We start from the raw sequence: 13763 nt of genomic DNA on the forward strand, positions 1-13763 counted from the left end.
GAGGTCTCTCGTGGACCAGTGTCCTGAACTTGGCTCTCCCACCTCAGAGGCACAGCCCTGATGCCTGGCTGGAGCACCAGGAGCCTGTCATACACACAGCTCAGAATAAAAGGGAGAAAAAAAGAAAGAAAGAAAGAAAAAGATAAAATAATTTAAAATTAAATTAAATTAAAAGTTATTGAAATAAAAAACAAAAATTTTTTTAAAAACTTTTTTAAGTAATTAAAAAGAACACCAAACCAAAAAACAAATCCACCAAAAAAAAAAGGACAGACAGAACCCTGGGTCAAATGGTAAAGGCCAAGCTATACAGACAAAATCACACACAGAAGCATACGCATACACACGCACAAAAAGAGCAAAAGGGAAAAAGGTATATATATCGTTGCTCCTGAAGTCCACCTCCTCAATTTGGGATGACTTGTTGTGTATTTAGGTATTCCACAGATGCAGGGTACATCAAGTTGACTGTGGAGATTTAATCTGCTGCTCCTGAGGCTGCAGGAAGAAATTTCCCTTTCTCTTCTTTGTTTGCACAGCTCCCGGGGTTCAGCTTTGGATTTGGCCCCGCCTCTGCATGTAGGTCGCCTCAGGGCATCTGTTTGCTCAGACAGAATGGGGTTAAAGGAGCAGCTGATTCGGGGGCTCTGGCTCACTCAGGCCGGGGGAGGGAGGGGTACGGATTCAGGGCGAGCCTGCGGCAGCTGAGGCCAGCATGACGTTGCACCAGTGTGAGGCATGCCACATTTTCTCCTGGGGAAGTTGTTCCTGGATCACAGGACCCTGGCAGTGGCGGGCTGCACAGGCTCCTGGGAGGGGAGGTGTGGACAGTGACCTGTGCTTGCACACAGGCTTCTTGGTGGCGGCAACAGCAGCCTTAGCGTTTCATTCTGTCTCTAGGGTCCGCGCTGATCGCCGCGGCTCGCGCCCTTCTCTGGAGTTCGTTTAGGCGGCGCTCTGAATCCCCGATCCTCACGCACCAAGAAACAAAGAGGCAAGAAAACGTCTCTTGCCTCTTCCGCAGCTCCAGACTTTTTCCCAGACTCCCTCCCGGCTAGCTGTGGCGCACTAGCCCCCTTCAGGCGGTGTTCACGCAGCCAACCGCAGTCCTCTCCCTGGCATCCGACAGAAGCCAGAGCCTCAGATCCCAGCCCCCACCCTTCTCGGCGGGTGAGCAGACAAGCCTCTCGGGCTGGTGAGTGCTGGCCACCACCCATCCTCTGTGCAGGAATCTCTCCGCTTTGCCCTCCGCACCCCTGTGGCTGTGCTCCTCCATGGCTCCGAAGCTTCCCCCCTCTGCCACCCGCAGTCTCCGCCCGTGAAGGGGCTCCTAGTGTGTGGAAACCTTTCCTCCTTCACAGCTCCCTCCCACTGGTGCAGGTCCCATCCCTATTCTTTTGTCTCTGTATTTTCTTTTTTCTTTTGCCCTACCCAGGTACGTGGGGAGTTTCTTGCCTTTTGGGAGGTCTGAGGTCTTTTGCCAGCATTCAGTAGGTGTTCTGTAGGAGTTGGTCCACACGTAGATGTATTTCTGATGTATCTGTGGGGAGGAAGGTGATCTCCACGTCTTACTCTTCCGCCATCTTGAAGCTCCTCCTCAGTAGTCATTTTTAATCCTTTGCATTTAATAGAATGAATTATGATTACCTGTTTATGTGCCTATCTTTTTCATCTCACTGTGAGCTCTCTTATGATTGAGATCCTACCTGATTAATCTTTATTTCCCCAGCAGTTAGCACAGTATCTGCTTGAAAGCTTATGGGAGGGACTCAAATGCTTACTTAGTGACCAGAATGAATGTATAAATAAGTAAACAAGATACTCAGAGGAGAGACTTTGTTCAGTTGCAATCACAGAAAATTGCTTCACAAGTTACAAATATAAAATTTAGAAAAGAAATTTTGCTCTAGGAGCAAATTATTTTAGACTTTACTAAGAAAGAACATTGGCTGTTTCCTAAACCAAAGAAGATACTTTTAAGAGACCTTTTCAGCTGTGTGGATGTCAACAAAATAAATGACAACTTCTACTTCTGATAAGATGTATTTTCATAAAAGAATAGGTCAAAGTAAATTTGTCCCATGTTTCTGGAAATACAAATGCATCATATGAATATACAACTCTGAAATGGTTGACTGTAAAAGAGAATATGACAAAATATGTTAATTCCAAATTAATTAGAAAATGAAACATACTGCATATCGTTGTTATCTTTTCATTTGCTTTCTAGTTTGGCATTTCATTTATTTATTATTTGAAATGTGTAGTTATTTCCAGTAATGTGTAACTACTTTGAAATCTAAAAATAAAAGAGGAGAAGAGCCAATTTTAGAAATAACCCAACAAGTTCCCTTAGAATGATTCCCAATACATAAATACACACAGTCGGAAAGTGCCACAATCAAAGAAGTAAACTCAGATGTTACTGATTTCATGAAGCATTTCTCCAAATCTACAACCATCTCTCAATCCCTATGTGAAAGCCTTGGTATTTGAAGTTGGCACTGTTTATGGATATCTCCTTGCTTTGTTGTTTCACTCTGCTTTCTAACCAAGGAAGAATAGATTCTAACAACTTTCATTTTCCTGACACTGCCCAGTCTGACTACAATTAAGTTCAACAAACTAAATTCTGCTACCTCAGCAGCAGCCAACTCATGGGAATCTGCTATCATTACAAAAAAAGTTAGACTGTATTAAGAGCTACAAATATGACTCTGTCCTCCTCAGAAATAGCGTTGCTGGTGTAGAACATCATTAAATGCATCTTAATAATAATTTATTATTAACTGTCTTCTATGTAGATTTCAAGGAGTGACCTGGCATATTGCCTTAGAAACAAATACATAATACAGAATACTTTTTATCCTCCTCTGAGTGCCAGTAACTCATTTAACTAGAATAAGAAAAGTAGCAGTGAGATCCAATAAATAATGAGGTCTATTTGGTGGTTTTCCACAAAGATATGTGGGTACTGATTAAAACAGAGAGAAGAAAAGGGGGTCACCTTTTTCAAAAGTCATCCATATATTCTGTCTTTGATCAAGAGCATAGAGGTCACATGGGAATTTCTTTGTAAATCAAAGAGAAAATTTGTCTTCACAGTTAATTAATAGAACCTCTTAAGTAAAAAGAACCTTATATTTGGGTGATTTTATCACTTGTTTACTGTGCTAGAATTTTTTCAACTACATTTTGAAAATGTTAAGATGAAATAAAAATTTGAGTACTAAACGAAGTATTGTAACTGCTGTTCCTTAGATTGTTCATTGCATTAGCATTATTACATTTTAATGAGAAAGAAGTCAGTCACAAAGGAAAATGGCATATCAAAGCAATCTGCATTATTAGTGAGTTCCCATGCCAAATAATCATGAGTTCTTTTCTACCATTCTTTACAATGTAATTACAAGGAGAGACTGCCTGTGTTTCTCAGCTAGTTCACAATCTTGGAGCATTCCAGATAGGATGATGATAATTATTTAATATGAATTAGAACCATTAGAGTGCTCAGATTTTTTTAACATTATTGTTACCTGAAATAGCCAAGAAGAATATTGTAATGCACCATTCCTCAAGAAAATGACCCAGTTATTCTAAAGAAACCATCTCTGCATATGGAACTACTAAATAGTTGGCAATCTAATATCTGCCACTTGTGGATAGGTTAAACAGAGAAAAATATCTACTCTTTTTTTAAATTAAAATAATTTTGATTAGAGTATAGTTGATTTACAATGTTGTGTTACTTTCTACTGTACAGCAAAGTGAATCAGTTATACATATACATATATCCACTCTTTTTTACATTCTTTTTCCATATAGGTCATTACAGAGTACTGAGTGGAGTTCCCTGTGCTATACAGTAGATTCTTATTAGTTATTTATTTTATATATAGTAGTGGGTATATGTCAATCCCAATCTCCCAATTTACCCCTCCCCCCACTTCCCCCGGTAACCATAAGTTTGTCTTCTACATCTGTGACTCTATTTCTGTTTTGTAAATAAGTACACTCGTACCATTTTTTTAGATTCCACATATAAGTGGTATATCATACGATATTTGTCCTTCTCTGACTTACTTCACCTAGTATGACAATCTCTAGGTCCATCCATGTTGCTGCAAATGGCATTATTTTGTTCTCTTTTATGGCTGAGTTAATATTCCATTGTATATATGTGCCACATCTTCTTTATCCATTCATCCAATGATGGACACTTAGGTTGCTTCCATGTCCTGGCTATTGTAAATAGAGCTGCAATGAACATTGGGGTACATGACTCTTTTTTGAATTATGGTTTTCTCAGGGTATATTCCCAGTAGTGGGATTGCTGGGTCATATGGTAGTTCTATTTTTAGTTTTTTAAGGAACCTCCATACTGTTCTCCATAGTGGCTGTATCAATTTACATTACCACCAACAGTGCAGGAGGGTTCCCTTTTCTCACACCCTCTCCAGCATTTACTGTTTCTAGATTTATTGATGATGTCCATTTCTGACCAGTGTGAGGTGATACCTCATTGTAGTTTTGATTTGCATTTCTCTAATAATTACTGATGTTGAGCATCTTTTCATGTGCTTGTTGGCCATCTATATGTCTTCTTTGGAGAAATGTCTATTTAGATCTTCCACCCATTTTTTGATTGGGTTGGTTTTTGTTTTCATATTGAGCTGCATAAGCTGTTTGTATATTTTGGAGATTAATTCCTTGTCAGTCGCTTCATTTGCAAATATTTTCTCCAATTCTGTGGGTTGTCTTTTTGTTTTGTTTATGTTTCCTTTGCTGTATAAAAGCTTTTAAGTTTAATTGGGTCACATTTGTTTATTTTTGTTCTTATTTTCATTACTCTAAGAGGTGGGCCATAAAAGATCTTGCTTCGATATATGTCAGAGAGTGTCCTGCCTACGTTTTCCTTTAAGAGTTTTATAGTAGCTGGCCTTTTAGGTCTTTAATACATTTTGAGTTTATTTTTGTGTATGGTGTTCGGAGTGTTCTAATTTCATTCCTTTACAGGTAGCTGTCCGGTTTTCCCAGCACCACTTATTGAAGAGGCTGTCTTTTTTCCATTGTGTATTCTTGCCTCCTTTGTCATAGATTGATTGACATTGGTGCATGGGTTTATCTCTGGGCTTTCTATCGCGTTCCATTGATCTATATTTCTGTTTTTGTGCTAGTATCATACTGTTTTGATGACTGTAGCTTTATAGTATATGCTGAAGTCAGGGAACCTGATTCCTCCAACTCCATTTTCCTTTCTCAAGATTGCTTTGGCTATTTGGAGTCTTCTGTGTTTCCATACAAATTGTAAGATTTCTTTATTCTAATTCTGAGAAAAATGCCATTAGTAAATTGATAGATTGCACTGAATCTGTAGATTGCTTTGGGTAGTATAGTCATTTTCACAATATTGATTCTTCCAATCCAAGAACATGGTATATCTCCATCTGTTTGTGTTGTCTTTGATTTCTTTCATCATATCTTATAGTTTTGTCAGTACAGGTCTTTTGCCTCCTTAGGTAGGTTTATTCCTAGGTATTTTATTCTTTTTGAAGCAGTGGTAAATGGGATTGTTTCCTTGATTTCTCTTTGTGATCTTTCATTGTTAATGTATAGGAATGCAAGAGGTTTCCCTGGTAAAGTTGCAGAATACAAAATTAATACAAATTCATTGATGAGCTCTAGTATATAGTTTTCTGGTAGCATCTTTAGGATTTTCTATGTATAGTATCATGTCATCTGCAAACAGTGACAGTTTTACTTCTTTACCAATTTGGATTCCTTTTATTTCTTTTTCTTCTCTGATTGCCATGGCTAGGGCTTCCAAAACTATGTTGAATAATAGTGGTGAGAGTTGACATACTTCTCTTTTTCCTGACCTTAGAGGAAATGCTTTCAGTTTTTCACCATTGAGAAGGGTGTTTGCTGTGGGTTTGTTGTATATGGTCTTTATTATGTTGGGGTAGGTTCCCTCTATGCCCACGTTCTAGAGAGTTTTTATCATAAATGTTGAATTTTGTCAAAAGCTTTTTCTACATCTATTGAGATGATCATATAGTTTTTACTCTTCACTTTTTTGATATGGTGTATCACACTAATTGATTTGCAGATATTGAAGAATCCTTGCATCCCTGGGATAAATCCCACTTGATCGTGGTGTATGATCCTTTCAATGTGTTGTTGGATTTGGTTTACTAGTATTTTGTTGAGAATATTTGCATCTATGTTCATCAGTGATATTGGCCTGTAATTTTCTTTTTCGTGCTATCTATCTTTGTCTGGTTTTGGTATCAGGGTGATGGTGGCCTCGTAGAATGAGCTTGGGAGTTTTCCTTCCTCTGAAATTTTCTGGAAGAGTTTCAGAAGGATAGATGTCAACTCTTCTCTAAATGTTTGATAGAATTCCTCTGTGAAGGCATCTGCTCCTGGAATTTTGTTTGTTGGAAGCTTTTTAATCACAATTTCAATTTCAGCACTTGTGATTGATCTGTTCATATTTTGTATTTTTTCCTGGGTCAGTCTTGGGAGGTTGTACCTTTCTAAAACTGTGTCCATTTCTTCTAGGTTGGCCATTTTATTGGCATATAATTGCTTGTAGTACTCTCTTATGATCCTTTGTATTTCTGTGGTATCTGTTATAACTTCTCCTTTTTTATTTCTAAATTTATTGATTTGAGTCCTCTGCCTTTTTCTCTTGATGAGTCTGGCTAAAGGTTTATCCATTTTGTTTATCTTCTCAAAGAAGCAGCTTTTAGTTTCATTGATCTTTGCTATTGTTTTCTGTCTCTATTTCATTTATGTCTGCTCTGATCTTTATGATTTCTTTCCTTCTACTTATTTGGGGTTTTGTTTGTTCTTCTTTCTCTGGTTCCTTTAGGTGTAAGGTTAGGTTGTTTCTTTGAGATTTTTCTTGTTTCCTGAGGTAGGATTGTATTGCTATAAACTTCCCTCTTAGAACTGCTTTTGCTGTGTCCCATAGGTTTTGGATCATCGTGTTTTTGTTGTCATTTTTCTCTAGGTATTTTTTGATTTCCTCTTTGATTTCTTTAGTGATCCACTGGTTATTTAGTAACATATTGTTTAACCTCCTTGTGTTTGTGTTTTTTACAGTTTTTTTGTTTTCCTGTAATTGATTTCCTGTCTCCTAGCATTGTGGTCAGAAAAGATGCTTGATATGATTTCAATTTTCTTAAATTTACTGGGGCTTGATTTGTGACCCAAGATGTGATCCTGGAGAATGTTCTGTGTGCACTTGAGAAGAAAGTGTATTCTGCTGCTTTCAGATGGAACGTCTTATAACGATATGTATATCAATTAAGTTTATCTGGTCTAATGTGTCATTTAAGGCTTGTGTTGCCTTATTAATTTTCTGTCTGGATGATGTATCCACTGGTGTAAGTGGGGTGTTAAAGTCCCCCCACTATTATTGTGTTACTGTCCATTTCTCCTTTTATGGCTGTTACCATTTGCCTTATACATTGAGGTGTTCCTATGTTTGGTACATATTTATTTACAATTTTTATATCTTTTTCTTGGGTTGATCCCTTGATCATTAGGTAGTGTCCTTCCTTGTCTCTTGAAACAGTCTTTAAAGTCTATTTTGTCTGATGTAAGTATTGCTACTCCAGTTTTCTTTTGATTTCCATTTGCATGGAATATCTTTTTTTAATCCCCTCACTTTCAGTCTGTATGTGTCCCTAGGTCTGAAGTGGGTCTGTTGTAGACAGCATATATACGGGTCTTGTTTTTGTAACCAGTCAGCTAAGTAAGTCTGTGTCTTTTGGTTGGAGCATTTAATCCATTTACACTTAAGGTAATTATTGATATGTATGTTCCTGTGGCCATTTTCTTAATTGTTTTGGGTTTGTTTTTTGTAGGTCTTTCTTTTTTCTTCCCTTCCTCTTTTGTTCTTTTCTCTTGTGGTGTGATGACCACATTTACTGTTGTGTTTGGGTTGCTTTTTCTTTTTTGTGTATCTATCTATTGTAGTTTTTTTAGTTTGCATTTCCCATGAGGTTCTGATAAAGTAGTGTGTGTGAGTGTGTGTGTGTGTGTGTGTATATATATATATATATATATATATACACACACACACACACAAGGTTGTTTTAAGCTGGTGGTGTCTTAATTTCAAATGCAATTCCTATTTACTGCATTTGTACTCTCCTCTTCTCACGGTTGCTGGTTTTGATATCATATTTGTGTGTGGATGATTTCCTGCTTTTACTGTATGTTTGCCTTTACCAGTGAGCTTTCCCATTTGTGATTTTCTTGTTTCTAGTTGTGGCCACTTTTTCCCCCCCTGCCTAGAGAAGTTCCTTTTGCATTTGTTGTAAAGCTGGTTTGGTGGTGCTGAATTCTCTTAGTTTTTCCTTGTCTGTAAAGCTTTTGATTTTCTTCATTGAATCTGAATGAGAGCCTTGTTAGGCAGAGTTATCTTGGTTGTAGGTTTTTCCCTTTCATTGCTGTAAATATATAATCCCACTCTCTTCTGGCCTGCAGAGTTTCTGCTGAAAAATCAGCTGATAACCTTATGGGAATTCCCTTGTATGTTATTTGTTGTTTTCCCTTGTTGCTTTTAATAATTTTTCTTTCTTTGTATTTAATTTTTGTTAGTTTGATTAATATGTGTCTAAGCATGTTCCTCCTTGGGTTTATCCTGTATGGGACTCTCTTCACTTCCTAAACTTGGGCGACTATTTTACATGTTAGGGAAGTTTTTGACTATAATCTCTTCAAATATTTTCTCAGGCCCTTTCCCTTCTTCTTCTGGAACCCCTATAATTAATTTGAATGTTTGTTAATGCGTTTAATGTTGTCCCAGAGGTCTCTGAGACTGTCCTCAATTCTTTCTTTTCATTCTTTTTTCTTTATTCTGCTCCTCAGCAGTTATTTCCACTGTTCTATCTTCCAGCTCACTTATCCATTATTCTGTTATTAATTCCTTCTAGTGTATTTTTCATTTCATTTATTGTATTGTTCATCTCTGTTTGTTTGTTCTTTGGTTCTTCTAGGTCTGTTAAACATTTCTTGTATCCTCTCAGTCCATGCCTCCATTCTTTCTTTTTCCAAGAAAGATCTTGGATGATCTTTACTATCATTACTCTGAATTCTTTTTCAGGCAGATTGCCTGTTTCATCTTCATTTAGTTGTTCTTGTAGACTTGACTTTTATCTTGTTCCTTCATCTGCAGCATATTTCTTTGTCATCTCATTTTATCTGACTGACTTACTGTGTTTGTGACCTTCTTTCTGCACGGTACAGGATCGTAGCTCCTCTTGCTTATGGTGTCTGCCTCCTGGTGGGTAAGGTTGGTCCAGAGGCTTGTGCCATTTATCCCCTTGATATGGGGTATCCCCTTGATATGGGGTTTGACTGGTGTTGTGGTGACTACAGCCTGCCCTGGATTTTGAGTGGGGCATGCCTTTTGCTCTGTGGTTGTCACTGCCCTGTTAGGGGTGGGGTCTGCTCCCTAGTTGTTGCAATAGAGGCCTCCAGATCTATTTCTTAGCTGTGTTTCTGATCTGTGTTGTGAGGTAGGCAGGATTGGAGCACCCCCAGTAGGATAGAAGCCACTGAGTATTCCTCCTCTGGAGCTGTTCACCTGTGAATGTGCTCTGTTCTGTCCCCTTTCACCTGTTGTGTGGGCTCACAAAGTACAGTTGTTGGCACTGCTCTCAGTCCCAGGTTAACTGTGGGTATGCTGGCAATTGGCCCTGGTGACTCTCAGGAGTTGTTTTCACCAGGTCACTGGCACAGATCCACTGAGGTCAGGTCCCAGGACTGCAGTAGTTGTGCACCTGGACCTGCTGTGGGGGCAACTCAGACTCTGGCCGTGTCCAACCCCCAAAAGTGTGTATGCCCACAAAACCCACAGCTGCTAAAGCCAGACCCATCCCAGCTTCAGTAGCACTTGTCCTTTCAGATGTTTCGCAGGTGCTGAATTTAGGAAGCCATCAGCAGAGTTGTAACTTGGTGGTTCACGTCACCACGAGGAGACATTCAGCTCTTCTTCCTTAGTCACATGGCCTCTGGGGCTCAGCTGTGGCTTCAGCCCCATCTCTGCATGTGTTCCATTCACTGGAGTCTGTTCCAGAGTTTGCCAGAGCACACAAGCCCCGTCAGGCAGTGATTGGGTCGCCCAGGTGGGGTGGGGTGGAGGAAGCAATGGCAGGGGCATGCAAGCCAGCTCTGGTGGGAGCCCTCTGTAGTGCCCATAGAGGCAGGGGCCAGCATGTGAGCAGAGAGACTGCAATGGCGGCCCCACCCCTTGCACATCACTTAACAGTGGCGCTTTGCTTCTGTGTCGTCAGTCTAGGCTTCCTCCACGAGCATTCCTGGTTGTGGAGTTCCTCACTCCCATCCCCTCAGGCTGTCTCCTCTCAGCCAACAGCAGTTCCCTTCCCGGGTCTGCTTTCCATACCCCACATTCCAGCACCCAGCCCCCCTCCACACCAGCAGACACCCTTCTCAGGCTGGGGCACGCAGGGTTGTGGCATGGACCGCCTGTATAGGTCTCACTCTGTCCTGCCACAGACCAGTTGCTGCACTCTCCTCTGAGTCCCTGAAACTCTGTCTCTGTCCCAGATGATCTCCCTGCCAGTGACTCGGCTTCCCTGAGTGTGGGAACCTCTCCTCTCCTTCAGCTCCCTCCACAGGGGTGCATGTTCTGTCCTGTTTCCTTTCTTTCATCCTACCCAGTCGCGTGGGGATTCTTCTTGTCCTTTTAGGTGTTCGAGGTCCTCTGCTAGTGTTCAGCAGGTGTTCTGTGAGAACTGTTCCATTTTTAGATGTAGTCCTGATGTACTTGTGTGGAGAGGCCAACTCCAAGTTTTCCTATTCTGCCATCTTGACTCCGCCCCCCCAAAATAATCTACTCTTAAAAATTTATGAAGTAGAACTAGTTGTAAATAATAACTCTGCTTGTTGAAAAAAATGTTCTCCCAGAGGATAGGCCTAAGGAAAAACATTATATTTATTTATTCAATTGTGCTAAAAGTACTTATTAAACAAACACTGTATATTATACATAGTGACAAATAAAAGACAAACAGAAAAGAATACATGCCACAGAGGAAGCCACTATTCAAGAGTGAAACAACTTTCTGTGGGAGTGATCAAGATGGCAGAGTAGTAGGACAGGGAGCTCACCTCCTCCCACAAATACATCAAACACACATCTACACGTGGAATGATTCTCACAGAATATCTATTGAATGCTGGCAGACAATCTCAGACTTCTGAAAGGGCAAGAAAATCTCCACATAACCGGGTAGGAAAAAAGAAGAAAAAAAAGAGAGAAAGAAAGGAACTGGGCCAGGACCTGCACTCCTGAGAGGAAACTGTGAAAGAAGAAAGGTTTCTGCACCCTGGGAAGCTCCCTCACCAGCAGAGAGATCAGTCGGATCAGAGGGGAAGCTTCAGAGCCTCAGAGGAGAGTGCAGCAACTAGATTGCGACAGGCACAATGAAGAGAGACCTGCACCGATGGTCGGTACTGCCACCCTACGTTCCCCAGCATGAGATGCATGTCCACCAGTGTGGGCAGGGGGGCTGGGTGCTGAAGCTTGGGCTTCAGCAGTAAGATGCAGGGAGAGTACTGGGGCTGGCTGCCTGGTGTGGCCACAACCGAGGGTGTACACAGAGTAAGCCTGGGTCTGCCATAGCAGCAAGATGCCACTGTTGGGGGGAGGTGTGTGAGGGCAGGGGTGGGACCCACCATAGCCTCTTTCCCTACATGCCTCTTTCCCTACATGTGCCCTCTCAGGCAGCAGGACACCACCTACATGAGCTCTGGGAGAGGGTGTCAACCACCACCATCACAGGCTCTGGGGGCATATGTGAGCCTCTGCTGCTGCTGAGAGCTCTGGGAGTAGGCACCAGCCACTGCATTGGCACACCCTCTATCATCAGGTCGATGATAATGGCTAGCACATGCTGAGGAAAGAGGCAGCAGGCATCCATACTAATAACAGGCTTTACACCAAAAATATTCAGCCACACAGCCTACACAGAGATACTCCCACATATAAATAATAGCCGTCCAAGACCACAGTAGATACTCTGTGAATTTAGGACCACAGTTAAGAGAAATATAAGTAAAATGAAGAAGCAGAGGAACCACTCCCAGTTAAAAGACCAAGAGAATTCCTGTGAAAGAACAAACAATGAAACAGACCTCTTCTTCAGTCTAATAGACACTGAGTGAGTTCAAAAAGGAGATAATAAAAATGCTAAAGGAATTAAGAAAAGCCATCAACAAAAATGCAGATTACTGTAAAAAGGAACTAGAAGCCAAGAAAAATTAGAAAACTCATTTGCTGAGATGAAAGCTGAGCTAAAGGCAATGAATAGCAGAATGAATAATGCAGAAGAATGAATAACTGATCTGGAAGATATCAATAGAATAAAAGAAATCACCCAATCAGAAGAGCAGACAGAAAGCCAAATGAAAAAAAAAATGAAAGCAATATAAAAGAGACCTATGTGATAATATAAAGTGTACAAATCTACGCATAATAGGGATTCCAGAAGGAGAGGAAAGAGAAAAGAGGCTCAAAAATGTATTTGAAGAAATTATGACTGAAAACTTTTCAAACCTAAAGAAGGAAACAGATATTCAGGTACAGGAAGCATAGACAGTGTCAAAAATGATGAACCCAAACAGACCTACACCAAAACCTTTTATAATTAAAATGGTAAAAGTTAAGAGAAAAACAAATAAATAGTTAATTACAAGGGAACCCCCATAAGCCTATAAGCTGATTGATTTCTCTATAGAAACATTGCAGGCAAGAAGGGAGTGGCAAGATATATTCAAAGTTCTAAAAGGGAAAAATCTGCAACCTAGGATACTCTAACCAGCAAGATATCATTTAGAATAGATGGAGAGAAAGAAAGAATTTCTCAGACAAGCAAAACTGAAAAGAATACAGCAATACTAAACCTGTCCTAAATGAAATAGTAACAGGTCTTCCCTAAATAGAAAAGAAGCAAGAATCTATAGGAAGGAGAAAAATCACAATTGGAAAGTAAATCACTTAAATAAGCCAGATTAAAAGAAAAAAAATCAAAATATTTTTGTGAAAACGATGATAACCACATGAACAGCAAAAGAATAAAAATGAAGATGTAGAAGAGGAGGATATCAAAATCATAAAATTGTGGGAGAGGAGAGTAAGAAAATGTAGATTCCTTTTTTATTTTTTGGAATGTGATATGACTATCAGTCTAAAGCAAGTAGATATGGGAAGGGGATAACACTTGAAAAACAGGGTAAGCACAAATCAAAAAACATATAATACATTAAAAAAAACAAAAATAAGAGAACACAAGCATAAAATAAAAGGAAACAATCAAACCACAAAAAAGAAAAACAAAAAGAGGGGAACAAACAAGAAACACATAATCATGCTTGCTTTGGCAGCACATATACTAAAATTGGAATGATACAGAGAAGATTAGCATGGCCCTTGCACAAGGATGACATGCAAATTCGTGAAGCATTCCACATTTTTAATCAAAGAGGAAATCAAAAAATGCCTAGAAACAAATGACAACTAAAACATGATGACGCAAAACCTATGGGATGCAGCAAAAGCAGTTCCAAGAGGGAAGTTTATAGCAATACAATCTTACCTCAGAAACAAGAAAAATCTCAAATAAACAACCTAACCTTACACCTAAAGCAACTAGAGAAAGAAGAACAAACAAACAAACAACAGTTAGTAGAAGGAAAGAAATCATGAAGATCAGAGCAGAAAT

General features: G+C 39.8%; 1 non-coding gene across 1 annotated transcript; it reads left to right on the plus strand.

Moving 5' to 3' along the window:
- Positions 1-13413: 13413 nt before the first annotated feature.
- Positions 13414-13516, plus strand: LOC114238161 (U6 spliceosomal RNA). The gene has a single exon (XR_003623572.2). It is a non-coding gene; the product is annotated as a U6 spliceosomal RNA (small nuclear RNA).
- The last annotated feature ends 247 nt before the right edge of the window (positions 13517-13763 follow it).

The sequence above is a fragment of the Balaenoptera acutorostrata genome, chromosome X (assembly GCF_949987535.1).
Source record: "Balaenoptera acutorostrata chromosome X, mBalAcu1.1, whole genome shotgun sequence".
Lineage (NCBI taxonomy): Eukaryota > Metazoa > Chordata > Mammalia > Artiodactyla > Balaenopteridae > Balaenoptera > Balaenoptera acutorostrata.